Source organism: Notolepis coatsorum (assembly GCF_963971535.1).
Source record: "Notolepis coatsorum genome assembly, chromosome: 6".
NCBI lineage: Eukaryota > Metazoa > Chordata > Actinopteri > Aulopiformes > Paralepididae > Notolepis > Notolepis coatsorum.
In genome coordinates this window covers 17,791,265-17,812,419 of record NC_140170.1, presented here as the reverse complement: position 1 = coordinate 17,812,419, position 21,155 = coordinate 17,791,265, and the positions used below count along the sequence as shown (strand labels likewise).

At 43.3% G+C, this 21,155-nt stretch overlaps 1 protein-coding gene across 4 annotated transcripts in view; it reads left to right on the top strand.

Moving 5' to 3' along the window:
- rad18 (RAD18 E3 ubiquitin protein ligase) overlaps positions 1-21,155 on the top strand; it is a 385,931-nt gene that overhangs the window by 84,870 nt on the left and 279,906 nt on the right. The window lies entirely within an intron of this gene.

Sequence of the window (21,155 nt, the reverse complement as noted above, 5' to 3'; positions counted from 1 at the left end):
GTTAAGCACCTCCACACAACTCCCAAAAAAAGAAATAAAGAAAAAAAAATATATATACCCCTTTTTTTTTTTATTCAGGGGCGTAGTCTACTATTAGTCGACTTTCGGCCAATCAAAGTCGACTAGGCATAAAATAAAATATTGTTTGTTTCCTGTTGGTTGTCAGTTAAGGCCATGGGTAGGTAGGGAATTTATTTTATTAAAAAAAAAATGTTTATTCTTTCCCACGGCGACTATGGATAGGGAATTTCTTTATTTAATTAAAATTTTCACAACAACATATCCATAATACTAAAGGTTTGACTAAGATTCTTATGAAACTTTATTGTAAAAAAATATATATTTAATAAAAAAATATTTTTTTAAACTAAAATAAATTGGGTCGCACCTAAATCGGCAGGGTCGGTCGGCAACCGGAAACAAACAATTTTTTTTAGGCCCTATCCAAATCCTTAGTCGGTGACAGCCCTACTGTGAACACATGTTTTCTAGCCAGGAGAGGACTGTGTTAGTGGTCCTGACACCGGGTGCATGTTACAGTTCAAATCAGACCTATAGAGAGGCTACTCTCTTCTCATTTAGCTACGAAAGGACGTTAGAACTCCTGGATCAATACCAGTGAGACAGTCTGAACACAATTAGTTGCTGGGCTTTAAGGAGGCAGTATTGATTCTTCTCGTGTGTTTTAGCAGTCACAGGTCCATACCGGTACCTGGGCGATCAATGAGCTCTTAAAACAGATTGGCCAAAACCCAGCGCTCTCTCACTACCTTTTGCTTTACTTCTCAACTCCACATGCTATGTGTTTATCGGCAGTGTTTAATTTCTACCTGCTGTTGTGAAGTAACACAAATGTTTATCACTTTGTCCAATTACGCAAATAAACATTGCACTCGTTTATGCTGAGATAATGTATTTCTTTTTGTTAGTTTTTTTTTATTTATAGAAAACTACTCTCTTCTCATTTAGCTATGGGAGGACGTTCGAACTCCTGGATCAATACCAGTGAGACAGTCTGAACACAATTAGTGTGTGTGTGCTTTAAGGAGGCAGGACAGGCAGGAGAGGGACTCTTCTCGTGTGTTCTAGCAGTTTACCGGTCCATACCGGTACCTGGGCGATCAATGAGCTCTTAAACAGATTGGCCCAAACCCAGCGCTCTCGTTTCCCTTTTCAAACTCCACATGCTATCTGTTTATCTCGTTCCCTTGTCAAACTCCACGTGCTATTTGTTTATCTCGTTCCCTTTTCAAACTCCACATGCTATCTGTTTATCTCGTTCTCTTTTCAAACTCCACATGCTATCTGTTTATCTCGTTCTCTTTTCAAACTCCACATGCTATCTGTTTATCTCGTTCCCTTTTCAAACTCCACATGCTATCTGTTTATCTCGTTCTCTTTTCAAACTCCACGTGCTATTTGTTTATCTCGTTCCCTTGTCAAACCCTTTTTGTTTATCAGCCGTCTTCACTTCCCTGCCTGCTGTTATAAGTAACGCACATCACATTCTCTAATGACGGAATTAAACGGCACTTGTTGATAATTGCTAATGTAGTTTTATTTCTTTGCAGACCGTTGGTGTTTCACATTTGATCAGTTATTACCACCTAGTCTAGTTCTTCTTCTTCTTGTTCTTGTTCTTCCGTCTGTAATATTTTACATTTATAAGCTAAACGGACCTAACTTCAGCTGCCACCTGTTTCCATACTCACAGAGCAGGTAAAATAAAACTTAGTATTGTATACATGTATAGTCTTTATTCTTTTTACTTTACTGTCTGTAATGCCGCAACAATTACCAATGTGTTTTTACACAAATGGCTTAATAAAGGAATCTGAATCTGAAGCACAGTCTCGGGAGGCTCATACGGAACCAAGCATTTCACTGTAATGTACCTTTATATATGTGACGAATAAAAACAAAACTTGAACTTGAAACTCCAGCCAAAATGGTCATCAGTTTGACTTACAGTAGCGATAGCATCTCGTAGTGAAGGACTCTTGGTGCTGTGATCACCTTAACGTGTAGCTGCTGTGTGTGGGCTGGGCGCTGTCCGGTGCTGAAGGTCTGACTGAGCTGCTGTGTGTGTGTGGGCTGGGCGCTGTCCGGAGCTGAAGTTCTGACTGAGCTGCTGTGTGTGTGTGGGCTGGGCGCTGTCCGGTGCTGAAGGTCTGACTGAGCTGCTGTGTGTGTGTGGGCTGGGCGCTGTCCGGAGCTGAAGGTCTGACTGAGCTGCTGTGTGTGTGTGGGCTGGGCGCTGTCCGGTGCTGAAGGTCTGACTGAGCTGCTGTGTGTGTGTGGGCTGGGCGCTGTCCGGAGCTGAAGGTCTGACTGAGCTGCTGTGTGTGTGTGGGCTGGGCGCTGTCCGGAGCTGAAGGTCTGACTGAGCTGCTGTGTGTGTGTGGGCTGGGCGCTGTCCGGAGCTGAAGTTCTGACTGTGAGCTCCTGTGTGTGTGTGTGGGCTGGGCGCTGTCCGGAGCTGAAAGTCTGACTGTGAGCTCCTGTGTGTGTGTGTGTGTGGGCTGGGCGCTGTCCGGAGCTGAAGGTCTGACTGTGAGCTCCTGTGTGTGTGTGTGTGGGCTGGGCGCTGTCCGGAGCTGAAGGTCTGACTGTGAGCTCCTGTGTGTGTGTGTGTGGGCTGGGCGCTGTCCGGAGCTGAAGGTCTGACTGTGAGCTCCTGTGTGTGTGTGTGTGGGCTGGGCGCTGTCCGGAGCTGAAGGTCTGACTGTGAGCTCCTGTGTGTGTGTGTGTGTGTGTGTGGGCTGGGCGCTGTCCGGAGCTGAAGGTCTGACTGTGAGCTCCTGTGTGTGTGTGTGTGTGTGTGTGTGTGTGTGTGGGCTGGGCGCTGTCCGGAGCTGAAGGTCTGACTGTGAGCTCCTGTGTGTGTGTGTGGGCTGGGCGCTGTCCGGAGCTGAAGGTCTGACTGTGAGCTCCTGTGTGTGTGTGTGTGTGTGGGCTGGGCGCTGTCCGGAGCTGAAGGTCTGACTGAGCTGGTCTTTCCCCACATGATTACATGCCAGGAATTCATTATGAGATGAGAGACATGAGAGACATGACTCCAAAAACGTCACCTTGGCGAGTTATATTGACCATATCCACTACGTTTCTCGCTGCTCACAGACCCAACGGAGAGCTAGAGACTTGTCCGGTAAACCTTCCCAATGGGAGCACGGTTGGCTGGCTCGGTCCGAGACCCAACCCCCAGGTGAGCCAGACTACCTCTGGACGTGGTCTGGCTGCTCTTTTATTTTTATAGCTTTCTATCATTTTCTCCTCCCATCCCATTGCCCTACTGTCGGTCTGGGGAGGGTGTAGACTACCACATGCTGCCCTACTGTCGGTCTGGCGAGGGTGTAGACTACCACATGCTGCCCTACTGTCGATCTGGGGAGGGTGTAGACTACCACATGCTGCCCTACTGTCAGTCTGGGGAGGGTGTAGACTACCACATGCTGCCTTACTGTCGGTCTGGGGAGGGTGTGGACTACCACATGCTGCCCTACTGTCAGTCTGGGGAGGGTGTAGACTACCACATGCTGCCTTACTGTCGGTCTGGGGAGGGTGTAGACTACCACATGCTGCCTTACTGTCAGTCTGGGGAGGGTGTAGACTACCACATGCTGCCTTACTGTCGGTCTGGGGAGGGTGTGGACTACCACATGCCAGCCGCTTCTTTTCACCGGACGGCGAGGAGTTTCACTGGGAGAACGTAAGGCGGAGGTGCACGCTATTTCCCCCAGATCCCCTCTCTGCTGAACACGCGCCCCGATCTACCAGATCGACCAGTAGGAGTCGCTGTTTGCAACGACCAGGACTCGTACCCCACCGGCTTCCCACCGCTAACACCGCCAATCGTGTTGGTTAGGACGACTGACCGAGCCGGAGGTGCCGCTGACGGCTGGATTCGAACCCAGAGTCTCTGCGGTGGTAGGCTTAGACCTTTTTCATTATCCAGATAAGACATCCAGGCGCAGATCACAGGTTAATACCAGCCGTTAACGGGGTCTCGCGTTATCTCACGCTGCCGCCCTCTCCCTCCCAAGCACAGGCAGGCAGATACAGGTCTCGCTCTACGCTTACGTCCTGCTTCCTGTTTTCACTTCCTGGCGGCAGTGTCACTGCGACGAGACGCAGATGTGCAGATCCAGGGTCTGCTGTCGTCGTGTCAGCGTTAGTGTTGAGAGGGAGATTCCCAATCCTCGCCGTTGGGGAAAACTAAACCTATCTTTGCCCAGCGACTCAGGTTTAACTGTTCTGGGACCAGCTTGGTTGACATTAGCAGCTAACTTTAGTTTAGGTCATCGGAACTGTCAGCTTGTAGGATATGATCTTTACTCCACACATGTGCTCCTAAATAAAAGATTATTCCGGTTTGCACTATTGCTATTTTAGTCGTAAATGTGTGTGTGAAACGTCCTGGCTTTAAGCAGAATCACGGATTGACAATGTGGGAAATGCCTTGGTGTGTTTTTTAGCTCACACTGTTGACGCCCATTACGCAAGGCCTGCATACACACGCATACACACACACGCACACGCACACGCACACGCACACACTGCTCCGGTCACGCATCCACTCAACTCATAGAAAATACGGCATCAGGCTATTAATAATAATAATAATAATCAACTTTATTTTTTTATAGCACCTTTCATACAATAATTGCATCTCAAAGTGCTTCACACAGACATAAAATTAGCACAAAATTGGCATAAAATGAGCTAAAAATTTACAAAGAAGTGCAGACATAAAATAAGTATAAAATAGATGGCAGCAAAATAGACGGAGTCGAGGTAAGGCATAGAACATCAAATCTAACTTATTAAGCTTAATTGTTTACGGTTTGATTATCACTGATACACATCCTTTTAACTTTAGCTTTTGTGATTTATGATCACAGGAACTCGAACCCACAGTATCCTCCTTTCAACTTTAGCTTCTGTGATATTATTATTAAGTATCGAATCATATTAAAATGGAGTATTTGACTGTTTTTAACAGCTGGGTATTGTAATACTTTTCTAGTATGGGTGTATTGTGCAACCCTAGTCTACCTTTATGGAAAAGATTGAAAGGCATGGCGTACTATTGTACATAGGACTGTCCTTAAATATACAAATACCGTAATTTTCGGACTATAAGCATCGCCTTTTTTCCCATTTTTCGACCCTGCGGCTTATATAACAGTGCGACTAATCTATGGATTTTTACAGCTAACGGCCACTAGGGGACCTCCTAAATCTATGGATTTGACAGGTTACAGTCCACCACCTTTAACTCTCACTCGCTCCTCTCTCACAGGCCCACAGCTGCTGCAGCAGTGCACGCCTTGCCCCCCCTCCTCCCCCTCACAGACCCACGTCAACAAACCCTTACGGCAAGAGTCGAGTGCATGAGCAGCTCAGAGCTCCTCTTTCAACATAACCGAAGCATTAAACAATTTTGATTTTGTGCTGAATAAAAAAAATATATGATCCGAAGCATTAAACAAAATGGCCCAGTCAACTATTCACTTTAGTTTAATACATGAGGCATTGTCTAACGTTATCTAGCTTGCTAGCTACTGATAGCTCCTGATATCAACGTCTGATAATCAGTTTGGCATTTGTTTTCGCAGGTGCTGGCTAGTGTTGGCTAACTAGCTATCGTTCCGTGAGCTAACGTTAGTACCTAGCTAACGTTACTGTTTAAACAAAAATGTTAATAAATGGGAGCTTCTTCAAACAGCCATCTCTTTCCCGACAATCTCCTCTGTGCACGAACCCTTACATATGCTAATTAAACATTAAAACACCTGCGGCTTATAGTCCAGTGCGGCTTATATTATGTACACATCATTCAATTTAGCTGCTGCGGTTTATATTCAGGTGCGCCTTATAGTCCGAAAATTACGGTACTTAGTTGACATTTTTTTTTACAATGGATAATTTTTATTATTATTATTATTATTATTTTAGTTTTTAACCCAGACCCTGTTTAAAGGGATATTTCACTTTAGTAGAACTTGCAGTCTTGCCTCTATCGAAGGTCGTCTACAAGTGAACTAGCGACCACTGTCTCTGTTGTCTGCTGTCAATCACTTCCATAATAAAATTATGGATATATGAACATCATATAATAACACATAGTCTGAGACTCTGAGTATTATGTCAATGTACATTCACAGGGTTTTTACAAGGTGCTTAAAACGTCCTTGAAATTAAAATCAACCATTCACATTGAAAGTTTTGTTCATCCATGATAAAATTGTTCTGAATCAAGAAATAGATTTTTTTTTTAATTTAAAGTGTAACTAATTGTCGGAAATTGGTTTTAAGCCATAAATATTGGATCCGATTTTTTTTCTATAAAAACTGCATTTAAAAGAGAAGTGTATCCTTTTAAATGCCCTTTTAAAATGAAAAATACTGCTTAGGAAAGTACTTGAATTTAATTTTAATAATAATAATACTAACTTTATTTGTATAGCACTTTTCATACAGAAGTTGCAGTTCAAAGTGCTTCACAACAGTAAAAATACAGGCATAAGCGAGCATAACAAATTAAATACATATTTTGCAATATCTGTGGGAACCCTGCTACCTCCCTATTAAACTATGTACGTTGTTTAGGAGGAATTGTTGGCAGACAGGAGTTGTTGCTAACGACCAGAGCACCTTATCGTACAGTTAGCAGTGATGTGTGTAGCAGTCACCTGTAAGTAACCCACTTCATCATTAAAAAAAAAGGAGCAATAAAACTGGGGTTAAATGTGTCGATACCCGTCAATTATATGCTGTCCTGGATTGTCGAGAAGAAATCCTGTAAATTAATGTCCTGGAAAATGATTTCTCAAAGAGAGCGGAAACCCCTTCCTGTGGTCCCCACAGAATACTAATTATGTCCAAATATGGATTTTGTTATATTGACCAATCATAGAAATGCTGATGCGCTGCAGAAAAATAAGTTTGTTGCGCTGGTTGAAGAGGCGTTTGCTCTCTCATGTGACTTTTAGCGTTATTAGATTTCTATATAGACGCTGGATTCTGTTTTATGACTCTCTTTCACTCTCAGCCCACTGCCCAGGATCATCCATTTAACCAGTCGGTACAATGAAGAATCATTGCATTTTGTAACGGAAGGTTCAAATCTTAGAGTAGATTCATAGTATTGTCATCATGCAGCACAAGTACAGTCAGTGTTGTGCTAGTTAATAGTAACTAGTTACCATTACTAGTTATTTCATTTAAAAAGTAACTCGGTTACTTTACTGATTACTTCCCACCAAAAAGTAATGCGTTCCTGTGAAAAGTAACTTTTTAGTTACTTAACAAAAAACAAAAACAACATTCAGATCCAGATTCCTTTATTAAGCCATATGTGTAACCACATTGGTAATTGTCACAGCGATACAGTGTCCATACATCTTTCTTTTCAGAAAACAACAAGACACAGGACAAATACAGTGCAGTGCAGGATTTATCATCTCTCTCTCTCTCTCTCTCTCTCTCTCTCTCTCTCTCTCTCTCTCTCTCTCTCTCTCTCTCTCTCTCTCTCTCTCAACTACTAACTACTACTAATCAACTACTGACTCTCTCACTGACTGTCTACCACCCAGTCAGCAGCACATGTTAGCATACTGCTTAACAGTATGCTAAATGCTTAAGCAGCATAAACAGATCAGTCTGAAGAACGTTCTCCATGGACTTACTGTGCAATGTGCTCCGGTGAGAATGTTTAAGTACACTGTTAAGTTGGGTATGTATTTATGTATGGTTTAAGTGTTCAATGTTAAGTTGGGGATGTATTTATGTATGGTTTAAGTGTTCAGTGTTAAGTTGGGTATGTATTTATGTATGGTTTAAGTGTTCAATGTTAAGTTGGGGATGTATTTATGTATGGTTTAAGTGTTCAATGTTAAGTTGGGTATGTATTTATGTATGGTTTAAGTGTTCAATGTTAAGTTGGGTATGTATTTATGTATGGTTTAAGTGTTCAATGTTAAGTTGGGTATGTATTTATGTATGGTTTAAGTGTTCAATGTTAATTTGGGTATGTATTTATGTATGGTTTAAGTGTTCAGTGTTAAGTTGGGTATGTATTTATGTATGGTTTAAGTGTTCAATGTTAAGTTGGGTATGTATTTATGTATGGTTTAAGTGTTCAATGTTAAGTTGGGTATGTATTTATGTATGGTTTAAGTGTTCAGTGTTAAGTTGGGGATGTATTTATGTATGGTTTAAGTGTTCAATGTTAAGTTGGGTATGTATTTATGTATGGTTTAAGTGTGCAATGTTAAGTTGGGGATGTATTTATGTATGGTTTAAGTGTTCAATGTTAAGTTGGGGATGTATTTATGTATGGTTTAAGTGTTCAGTGTTAAGTTGGGTATGTATTTATGTATGGTTTAAGTGTTCAGTGTTAAGTTGGGTATGTATTTATGTATGGTTTAAGTGTTCAGTGTTAACACTTTCTTCGCCAGGCTTATGTACATCATTATACCATCCTCTGCCAGCTCTATTTGTCTATGGAGAAGTTCCCCTTCTTTGCAGGGCTATAACTTTTTAAATTGTATTGCTAAATTGACATTACTATGGCCCATTCAACATCAAGTATCTATTGTTCAGGGTGTAGCAACGTTATACTTTTTCATTCACATATTCATACTAAAATACGGTCTAAAGTATAAGTATGTTTTTATCGCTTTCTGCAGAACGTGATTTATAGCCCTAAATGCATTATATTGATGATTGTATACAGTTTGATAGCGATCGGCGCGAGATAAAAAATGTCAAATGGACGTGCTTCTAGAAGTTACTACTTATCATCTGATGTTGACCGGATGGGGGGGGGGTCGTTTATAATTCCGTGGCCAACGTTAGATGATTCATCTAGTGTGGGTGATATGATCATTAGAGCAGTTTGTATCGAACACGTTAAAAAAAAACGCTGAAACTCACCGTAGCTTCCTCGTAGCGTTGGGCGATGAGCGTGGAGCAAAAATATTCCTATTATGGGATGTTGAAATATGTGATCCATCTCCAGGTTGTATAATAGTATATACGTCCAAATCATGTTGTTTATCGAGTTATTGGTAACGGATTGCTATCCATTGTGTCTAGCTCGAGTCCCGGGACTATTAGCGAGTGATCGGATCACGTTTCCGTTTCCGGTTTGGGCGATCCGCCAATCGGCCACCAGATGGTGCTCTTGAACCGTTGGAGAGTTGAGAGGGGATCAACAGTAGATCTCAAGTCTCCGGGGGAGAAATATGATTGCGATCACAGATTTTTGAAATATTGATGTCAATGACGTGTTACGGCGTCATTGGCAGAATGAGCATGGCGGGGAATGACGAGTTTAGGCGTCCTTGGCAGAGAAAGTGTTAAGTTTGGTATGTATTTATGTATGGTTTAAGTGTTCAGTGTTGGGGATGTATTTATGTATGGTTTAAGTGTTCAATGTTAAGTTGGGTATGTATTAGGGATGCCCCGATCACGTTTTTTGCCACCGATACCGATCGTCGTGAGCCATATCAGCCGATACCGATCGTTTTTGATTACATTTTTTTTTTTAATTATTTTATATACATTTTTTATTTTTATTTTTTTTATAAAATATATATATTATATAATTAGACTTGTACTTGTATTATCTGCGAGACATCGCCACCACGCAACAAGCTCCACGGTCTGTGTGTACTCGAGTAGCCTCCAGCTACGGCCAGGATTCTCCGGAGCTGCAGCTGGACCTATACTCGAGTAGCCTCGAGCTACGGCCAGGATTCTCCGGCTCTGCACCTGGACCCTATTGGTATAACGTTACTTAACTGTGCTCAGCAAGCCCTCAGCTCGAATACGCATCGAATCAGTGTTATAAGACATTGATATCAGGAGCTATCTGTAGCTACTGCTAGCCGGATATATAACGTTAATATTTAGTATATTTTAGTTCAATGGGCCATTTAGTTTTGAACAGTGAACTAACAGTGAGCTAACAGAGCTATCATACACGTCTCTACTAGACTATTGCTGGAGCATTTGTTGATATCATGAGCTATTAGTAGCTAGCCGGCTAGATACCGTTCGGTTAGACAATGCCTCATCATGTATTAAACTAAAAGTGAATAGTTGACTGGGTCATTTTGTAACGGTAGCTAACATTAGCTCATGGAGGTCCCATCCCAATAGACTAGACTAGACCCGTGTTTACATGCGTGCGGGAGGGGCTGGAGGAGGAGCAGACGTGCAGCACTGTGTGCAGCTCCCGGTGTGATCGGTTTTGACGATCGGCGAAAATAAAGCATTATCACCGATCGCATATTTATATTTATCGGCCGATCGATCGGGGCATCCCTAGTATGTATTTATGTATGGTTTAAGTGTTAAATGTTAAGTTGGGGATGTATTTATGTATGGTTTAAGTGTTAAATGTTAATTTGGGGATGTATTTATGTATGGTTTAAGTGTTAAATGTTAAGTTGGGGATGTATTTATGTATGGTTTAAGTGTTAAATGTTAAGTTGGGGATGTATTTATGTATGGTTTAAGTGTTAAATGTTAAGTTGGGGATGTATTTATGTATGGTTTAAGTGTTAAATGTTAAGTTGGGGATGTATTTATGTATGGTTTAAGTGTTAAATGTTAAGTTGGGGATGTATTTATGTATGGTTTAAATGTTAAGTTGGGGATGTATTTATGTATGGTTTAAGTGTTCAATGTTAAGTTGGGGATGTATTTATGTATGGTTTAAGTGTTCAATGTTAAGTTGGGTATGTATTTATGTATGGTTTAAGTGTTCAATGTTAAGTTGGGGATGTATTTATGTATGGTTTAAGTGTTCAGTGTTAAGTTGGGGATGTATTTATGTATGGTTTAAGTGTTCAATGTTAAGTTGGGGATGTATTTATGTATGGTTTAAGTGTTCAGTGTTAAGTTGGGGATGTATTTATGTATGGTTTAAGTGTTCAATGTTAAGTTGGGGATGTATTTATGTATGGTTTAAGTGTTAAATGTTAAGTTGGGGATGTATTTATGTATGCTAATTGCTAATTGCTAAATGCTAAATGCTAGAACTATAAAGACCATCCATCTACTGGCTAAAAATGGCTGAAGTAGTGAAAGAATGAAAAAAAGAAAACGTTTGAATATCAAATAAATGGAGAAAGAAGGTAATTCGGTCTGGTTCATTGAGTAAAACCCAGTTAACCCTTCGGGTGAACACGCAACATCCTTTCAAGTTGGGGACAGTGAGTGCACAAGGTCAAACACATACAACTGGACAGCGTTACATTTACATTTAGCTGACACCTTTATCCAAAGCGACTTACAAGTTCTGTACGACAATTCATCAGGCTGAGTAACAATGTTCATCAAAGTGCTACAGTGTAGGTTAGTTTATTAGGACAAGTGCATGACAGTAAGGTTAGTTAGGGTTAGATTTGAATTTTTTTCCATATTTTTTTCCATTATTTCAGATAATATATTCAAAATATTAGCATATTTAGACATAAAATAAGAGAGACTCTGCAATGCCACGGAAACAATCAAATAAATAATTGTACTTACAAAAAGGGTTAGAGTACTAGTTACTGCCAAAAGTAATGGCGTTAGTCCCAACACTGAGTACAGTACAATGAAAATACGTTTTGGCGTCCAACCAGAGTGCAAAATGTAGCAGTAAGGTGCAACAGTAATATACAATGTACTACAGGTGATTAAACGGCATGTGGTGACTAGTCTCTACAACACCCCCCCCCCCAGACCCACGGTAGGGCAATGTGCCAGGCAGGGCTTCGACAAATAAATTGGGCGGGATGAGGAGGAAAGAGAGCACGATTGGAAGAATACATGTGTTTTGTCTCCGTGTCTTGGCTGCATATTTTGTAGTTCTGAAGCGACCCGGTCCAGTGTTTGTCACAGGAATGTGAGCTCAGTGTGGCCCGGGTCCGGGTGGCCCGCCGGGGGCAGGAATGTGAGCTCAGTGTGGCCCGGGTCCGGGTGGCCCGCCGGGGGGAGGAATGTGAGCCCGCGGTGCCGGTGGCTCGTCGCTGCCACGAATAATAAAAGTCACCTTCATACAATATTTATGCAGCAGCCTCGGTCCATTTTGTTATGATGGGGAGAGCTGGCCTTGTTTTACACTGCTGCGCAATACTCACCTGTTACCTCTCTTTACCCCACTGGGTCTGTCTCTCTCTCTCTCTATACTCTGTCTCTCTCTCTGTCTCTCTCTCTCTCTATACTATGTCTCTCTATACTCTCTGTCTCTCTCTCTCTATACTCTGTCTCTCTGTCTCTCTCTTTCTCTGTCTCTCTCTCTCTCTCTCTCTCTCTCTCTCTCTCTCTCTCTATACTCTCTCTCTCTCTCTCTCTCTCTCTCTATACTCTGTCTCTCTCTCTCTCTCTCTCTCTCTATACTGTCTAATTTATCTCTCTTTTTGTCTCTCTATCTCTCTATTCTTTCTCTCTCTCTCTCTGTCTATTATCTTTCTGTCTCATCTCTCTGTCTCTCCTCTCTCTCCTCTCCCCCCTCTCTCTCCCCTCTCTCTCTCTGTCTCCCCTCTTTCTCTCTCTGTCTCTCTCTCTCTACTCTATCTCTCTCTGTCTCTACTCTATCTCTCTCTGTCTCTATCTCTCCCATGTCTCTGTCTCTCTCTCTCTCTCTGTCTCTCTCTCTCTCTCTCTTTCTCTTTGTCTCTCTACTTTATCTCTCTCTGTCTCTCCCCTCTCTCTCCTCCCCCCCCTCTCTCTCTCCCCTCTTTCTCTCTCTGTCTCTCTATCTCTCCGTCTCTCCCCTCTCGCTCTATCTCTCTCGCTCTGTCTTTCTCTTTCTTATCTCCCCTCTCTCTCTCTCTCTCTCTCTCTCGCTCTCTCTCTCTCTCTCTCTCTCTCTCTCTCTCTCTCTCTCTCTCTCTCTCTCTCTCTCTCTCTCTCTCTCTCTCTCTCTCTCTCTCACCTGGTGTATTCCTCAGTCACTGCTGTGTTAGCAGCTAACATTGTTGTTACACATTTCACACTCGGATCACGTGTTGCACTTGGTAAAAGAAAAGCCAGTCGAGTATGAAGTAATTGGGACAATGGGATCTTGCTGGCGCACCAGTGGCTGTATACACACAAAATAGAAGGGTTATTATATCTGTTGCACTATTTTTTACTAAAGCTGGCGCTCCAGCCTCCTCAACAGATGAGTGACATCGTCGTACTTTCTGACAGTCACATATAGATTCGGTTAGATTCAAATGTCATTATACAGCACAACTCTTTAAAAAAAAGAAGAAAAAAAACACATTTGTTTAGACAGGCCTTTGGTCATACATAGGCACTCTTTCTTGTCCTCACTGTTCCTATAGTTTTGTTTTTTAATTAGTGACTGATGATTTTATCTAAATTCTTTTATTCTACTTTTTTTTTAAATCTGGTTTCACTGTTTTTTTTAACTGCTGTCTGTTGTCATTTATTTCAGATTTAGTTTTAGTTTTAGTTTTTATATACTAAGCTGTAGTGTAAAGCACCCTGTGCATTCGTGCTGTGAAGGGTGCTGTATAAATAAAAGTCATTCATTCAAGTACAGTACAACAAAAATGTAACCGTAGGTGGTCTCTCTATTTCAAAACTGACGCTCGTTGGCTGTTATAAAAATGGTAAATTGCTGTGTTTATATAGCGGCTTTTATCCAAAGCACTTTACAGTTTGTTCCTCACATTCACACACCGACGGCGGAGGCGACCATGCGAGGTGCCGACCTGCTCATCGGGAGCAACTATGTTCTTGACATTTGGCTCTGCATATCTAGGGTTCTCTCTCCCGATTGGATGAAGTGGGAAGGGATACCAGACAGACGCACACCATATATCAGTGATGGCTGTCAGAATGTAGAGCTATTATCTTAACAACAAACAAAAACACTTAACGGCATCTTTAACGCCACTTTTTATTTGAAAGTGTCCATCGTTTCCTCTTTCTTCGTGTTTGAATCTTTTCATTTGGGGATTGTTTAAAGTTTTTGTTACTTAATTTTTTCTCCTTTTGTCAAATCTTTGGAATTTTCATGTATGTGTGTTTATATATGTATGTAGATGTACAGTATGTATGTAGCCTAGATTAATAAATCCACAGTAGGCCGTTTACGTAACACTCATTGAGACGAACGAGGTGGCAGACCGCCCCTCGCCGCACGTGTCCCCCGGCGAACAGTGCAAGTGTTTGTCAACCTGCTCGTAACGCGCCGTCCGGAGACGAAGATAAAGCCTCTTTTCAAGACGGGGAGCGGAGCCGCTCGGCACACCTCATTGACTCCGTTTTACAGCCCAGTAATGGCTTCGCTGCAATTTATTTACTTTCCACGTTTTCCACAAGATTGTGGCCAAGCGCCTCTCTCTCTCTCTCTCTCCCCGCGGTGTCTCTCTCTCTCTCAGGGTAATTGAACATGTGCAGTTTACGTCAAGGGGCTCACATTACCGGCGGTCGGCATTCGTTGCCAGATACGAGCCGTCGTCTTTCCAACCAGGGGTTCTAATGCGGTTCCCCCCCCAGAGGGAGCACACTCTAGATTGTTATTTGTGTCTGTTTTTATTTGGCCGTCGCTTGTCTGTGTGTGAATGGGTGCCAGGGTACATTTTAGCATTCCTCTCGACGTGCGCTCTCGCTCTCTCTGCACCGCCTGGATCCAGTCTACGACGCTGTGCGTTCTTCTCAGCCGCACGCAACATGCACTAATGTCTTTCTTCCACTTGCTTATTGTTATTCCAGGCGGCAGCGGTCGCCGTCATTAAGTCCCTACCCATCTATGGTAACCACCACAGTCAGGACGGCTGAAACCACCACAGTCAGGACAGCTGGAACCATCACAGTCAGGACAGACAGCTGAAACCATCACAGTCAGGACAGACAGCTGAAACCATCACAGTCAGGACAGCTGGAACCATCACAGTCAGGACAGACAGCTGAAACCATCACAGTCAGGACAGACAGCTGAAACCATCACAGTCAGGACAGACAGCTGAAACCATCACAGTCAGGACAGACAGCTGAAACCATCAGTCAGGACAGCTGAAACCATCACAGTCAGGACAGATGAAACCACCACAGTCAGGACAGCTGAAACCAGCACAGTCAGGACAGACAGCTGAAACCACCACAGTCAGGGCAGCTGAAACCAGCACAGTTAGGACAGACAGCTGAAACCATCACAGTCAGGACAGACAGCTGAAACCATCACAGTCAGGACAGCTGAAACCATCACAGTCAGGACAGCTGAAACCATCACAGTCAGGACAGACAGCTGAAACCATCACAGTCAGGACAGATGAAACCACCACAGTCAGGACAGACAGCTGAAACCATCACAGTCAGGACAGATGAAACCACCACAGTCAGGACAGCTGAAACCACCACAGTCAGGACAGCTGAAACCACCACAGTCAGGACAGCTGAAACCACCACAGTCAGGACAGCTGAAACCACCACAGTCAGGACAGCTGAAACCATCACAGTCAGGACAGATGAAACCACCACAGTCAGGACAGCTGAAACCACCACAGTCATGACAGACAGCTGGAACCACCACAGTCAGGACAGACAGCTGAAACCACCACAGTCAGGACAGATGAAACCACCACAGTCAGGACAGCTGAAACCACCACAGTCAGGACAGCTGAAACCACCACAGTCAGGACAGCTGAAACCATGACAGTCAGGACAGACAGCTGGAACCACCACAGTCAGGACAGACAGCTGAAACCATCACAGTCAGGACAGACAGCTGAAACCATCACAGTCAGGACAGACAGCTGAAACCATCACAGTCAGGACAGACAGCTGAAACCATCACAGTCAGGACAGCTGAAACCACCACAGTCAGGACAGACAGCTGAAATCATCACAGTCAGGACAGCTGAAACCATCACAATCAGGACAGTTGAAACCACCACAGTCAGGACAGACAGCTGAAACCATCACAGTCAGGACAGCTGAAACCATCACAGTCAGGACAGCTGAAACCATCACAGTCAGGACAGACAGCTGAAACCATCACAGTCAGGACAGACAGCTGAAACCATCACAGTCAGGACAGACAGCTGAAACCATCACAGTCAGGACAGCTGAAACCATCAGTGTCAGGACAGCTGAAACCATCACAGTCAGGACAGCTGAAACCACCACAGTCAGGACAGACATCTGAAACCATCACAGTCAGGACAGACAGCTGAAACCATCACAGTCAGGACAGCTGAAACCATCACAGTCAGGACAGACAGCTGAAACCACCACAGTCAGGACAGCTGAAACCACCACAGTCAGGACAGACAGCTGAAACCATCACAGTCAGGACAGCTGAAACCACCACAGTCAGGACAGACAGCTGAAACCATCACAGTCAGGACAGCTGAAACCACCACAGTCAGGACAGACAGCTGAAACCATCACAGTCAGGACAGACAGCTGAAACCATCACAGTCAGGACAGACAGCTGAAACCATCACAGTCAGGACAGACAGCTGAAACCATCACAGTCGGGACAGCTGAAACCATCACAGTCAGGACAGACAGCTGAAACCACCACAGTCAGGACAGACAGCTGAAACCATCACAGTCAGGACAGACAGCTGAAACCATCACAGTCAGGACAGACAGCTGAAACCATCACAGTCAGGACAGACAGCTGAAACCATCACAGTCAGGACAGCTGAAACCACCACAGTCAGGACAGACAGCTGAAACCACCACAGTCAGGACAGACAGCTGAAACCATCACAGTCAGGACAGCTGAAACCACCACAGTCGGGACAGACAGCTGAAACCATCACAGTCGGGACAGACAGCTGAAACCATTACATTCGGGACAGACAGCTGAAACCACCACAGCCAGGACAGACAGCTGAAACCATCACAGTCAGGACAGACAGCTGAAACCATCACAGTCGGGACAGACAGCTGAAACCATCACAGTCAGGACAGACAGCTGAAACCATCACAGTCGGGACAGACAGCTGAAACCATCACAGTCAGGACAGACAGCTGAAACCATCACAGTCAGGACAGACAGCTGACACCATCACAGTCGGGACAGCTGAAACCACCACAGTCAGGACAGCTGAAACCATCACAGTCGGGACAGACAGCTGAAACCATCACAGTCGGGACAGCTGAAACCATCACAGTCCGGACAGACAGCTGAAACCATCACAGTCGGGACATACAGCTGAAACCATCACAGTCGGGACAGACAGCTGAAACCATCACAGTCGGGACAGACAGCTGAAACCATCACAGTCAGGACAGACAGCTGAAACCATCACAGTCGGGACAGACAGCTGAAACCACCACAGTCAGGACAGACAGCTGAAACCATCACAGTCGGGACATACAGCTGAAACCACCACAGTCAGGACAGACAGCTGAAACCATCACAGTCGGGACAGACAGCTGAAACCATCACAGTCAGGACAGACAGCTGAAACCATCACAGTCAGGACAGACAGCTGAAACCATCACAGTCGGGACAGACAGCTGAAACCATCACAGTCGGGACAGACAGCTGAAACCATCACAGTCAGGACAGACAGCTGAAACCACCACAGTCAGGACAGACAGCTGAAACCACCACAATCGGGACAGACAGCTGAAACCACCACAGTCGGGACAGCTGAAATGCTCAGCCACACACAAAACGCACTACCTCCTGATAGGGGTACTGTGGACATTTCTTGATTCTAAGATGCATCGCGATGCGGACGTGGACGATTCAGCATCGATGCGGTGACGGAACATAATCGATTATTAAAATGTAAAAAGAAATGCTACAAATCAATATTATTATTATTATTATTAAAGCTAGTGCTCTGATCATGCATCCACTCAACTCATAGAAAATACAGCATTATGCTATTCTAAAAGTATTGATACTAAAAAAAGAGTATTGAACCGTTTTTTAACAGCTGGGTATCGAGATACCTTTCTAGTATCTGTATCATGCAGCACTAGTAAAGACATTTATTTTGCCATTCTGATTTAAGAACTTTCTAAATAAAAGTAAATTGATCTGACTGCTTGTATTAATTGATGAAAAAGTAGCCATGTGCAGTAATATAGATTATAAAATTGAGGAGATGCTAAACGAACAATAAACACTATGCAACAACCATCAAATGCACACAACACATACACCCACACGCACACACTCACTTAAACAAACAACACACTGCAGCACCCACTCTCCACACTTTAGAACACACTAACACACTTTATATTTATATTTATTGATAAAGGATTTGCACTACAACTCGTACACCTACTGTAAATTGTACCTAAATTGCACCTCATCCTATTTCTGCCTTGCACTATATAGTATTGTATATTAGTACACTACACAGTATTGTATATTATATGGTAACTCAGTTACTTCTATTCTGCATCGAACATTGTACATATGTCTATACTGAACACTGTGACCTCATTTTTTTACTTCTAATTTACATGCTATACTATGTTATTTTATTTCACACTTATCTTGTCTAGCACAGTCTCTGGAGCGTAACAGTAAGAAGCATTTTGTATAAAAGTATTCTGTACTTCTGTATGACAACTATTAAAGAAACTTGAGATGTAATATATTATTGAGCTGCATCGTAGAATCGAATCGCGAACAGCTGAATCGTAAATCAAATCGCGAGGCCAGTGAAGATTCACAGCTCTACCTCCTGAGCGACTGTGGCTCAGGAGGTAGAGCAGTCGTCTGGTAATCCAGAGGTTCCCAGTTGGATTCCCGCCCCTCCCTCCCGGGGCAGCGTGTCGAATGAATGACTTTTATTCATATAGCACCCTTCACAGCACGAATGCACAGGGTGCTTTACAGTTTACACTACAGCTTAGTATATAAAAAACACAACAACAAAATCAGAAATAAATGACAACAACAACAGACTGCAGTTATAAAAAAAACAGTGAAGCCAGATAAAAAAGTAGAATAAAATAATTTGGATAAAATCACGAGTCACTAATTAAAAAACAAAACTATAGTAACAGTGAGGACAAGAAAGAGTGCCTATGTATGACCGCAGGCCTGTCTGAACAAATGTGTTTTTAGTTGTTTTTTTTAAAAGAGTTTTCAGAGGGGGCAGTTTGCAGGTCCAGGGGGAGAGCGTTCCAGAGCCTTGGTGCTGTCACCTGGAAGGCTCGATTGATTGATTGATTGATTGATTGAAAACTTTATTAACAGATTGCAGAATGGGTACAGTACAGCTCAATACATACAATTGTTAAGGGGATGCAGACCAGAGAAAGACTTTCGTCTTGTTTACATCAGGGTCCCCCATTTTCAATTCATCGTAACATATGAGACATACATGACATACCGATAGACAGTACTGCTACATCTATACATTTATGACATATCAGATTTGCAATTACAGTACTGTTTGTGATACAAAAAGAGTCCAGAAAGAAAAGAGTATATACATTAGACGTAGAAACTGTACATTGGATTGGGTAGGTGGGGGTGGGGGGGGACTGTACATTGGAGGTGGATGGGTGGGTGGGTGGGGGGGGGGGGGGGGGGGGGGGGGGGGGGTTGGGTTGGAGTGGGGGGGGGGGGGGGGTGGGTAGGAGGGGTGGGTGGGGGACACTGTACACCTGTACAAACAAACACTGTACATTGGATTATTGACAAGACCATACTTGGTAATTTACTGTACATTGGAGGGGGTTGTGTTCGGACATTTACAGGGGCCAGCTCGATCACCCCTTGTTTTTAGCCTGGACCTGGGGACCACCAGGAGGTGCTGACCGGCAGATCTGAGTGAGCGGGTGTTGGTGTAGGGATGGATGAGTGCAGTGATGTAGATAGGGGCCTGACCGTGCAGTGCTCTGAAAGTGAAAGTGAGGACTTTGAAGTGAATTCTATAGTGTACCGGGAGCCAGTGCAGGGATACCAGAATGGGAGTGATGTGACACGATTTTGTTTTACCTTTGTGAGTAGCCTGGCTGCAGCATTTTGGACCATTTGTAGTTTGTCTGTGGATGATTTGGTGAGACAGGTGAAAAGTGTCCTTGAGCAAGACACTTAACCCCCTGACTGTGCAGTTTGACACCTTCTGCCGTCGGTTTGTGAATGTTGAGTGAATGGGTCAAATCTGAATAACAAATTGTAAAGCGCTTTGGATGAGAAAGCTGCTATATAAATGCAGCCATTTACTAATGGTAAGAGTGACAACCCCCACTCTACCTGCTAATGGGTGAGTCTGGTGACCCCCACTCTACCTGCTAATGGGTGAGTCTGGTGACCCCCACTCTACCTGCTAATGGGTGAGTCTGCTGACCCCCACTCTACCTGCTAATGGGTGAGTCTGCTGAGCATGGTGGAGTGGGTGGCTCGTTAGCCCAATGAGTCTCACCTGGGCAGTGAGAGAGCTGCACAGGTAAACTCCCTCCGTCTGCGTTTCCATCTCCCAGGACACAGGTTATCCACCACCCATCTTGAATGAATGAATGAATGAATGAATGAATGAAAAGTTTATTTTTGAACATGTAATTCTCCATTTCCTCCAAACAAATCACGGTATCTTGTTCCGTCAAACCAAACAATCATAACAACAAATTAAAAAACATTAAAAAAAAACATAAAAAAAGGGAATTATAAACAAAAGGTCAAGAGCAATGTGTTTGGTTAGCAGATATGTCCAAAAAAGGAGTAGAGGGAAGCTAAGCTTATTGATCCCTACCCCCTTACATTTATATTTGTTCTTCCATTAATTTTACTAGATATAACATCATTTAGTATATTACAAGTTTCAAGTTTCTTTAATAGTTGTCATACAGAAGTACAGAATACTTTACAATATAGAATATACTTTTACTTATATTAAAAAAAATAAAACACTTGATTCACTTGACAGCAGTGAATATAGTACAGCACTACATAACACAATATAGCATAACTTTGTTTATCCTCATTACTCATTTCTGTATTTCTCTAATGTGTATCTTTTTAGCTGCTTTTTAAATTGTGCCACATGTTTACTCAGTTTGATGTATTCAGGTAAATGATTCCACAACTTCACATGCTTTTCAGCGTGGTGTCTTGACCTTTGATATTGGAACACTAATACTCACACCACACTTTTCACTCATCCACACACTGCATTTCATCACCGATTCTGATACATAACACATTCCTT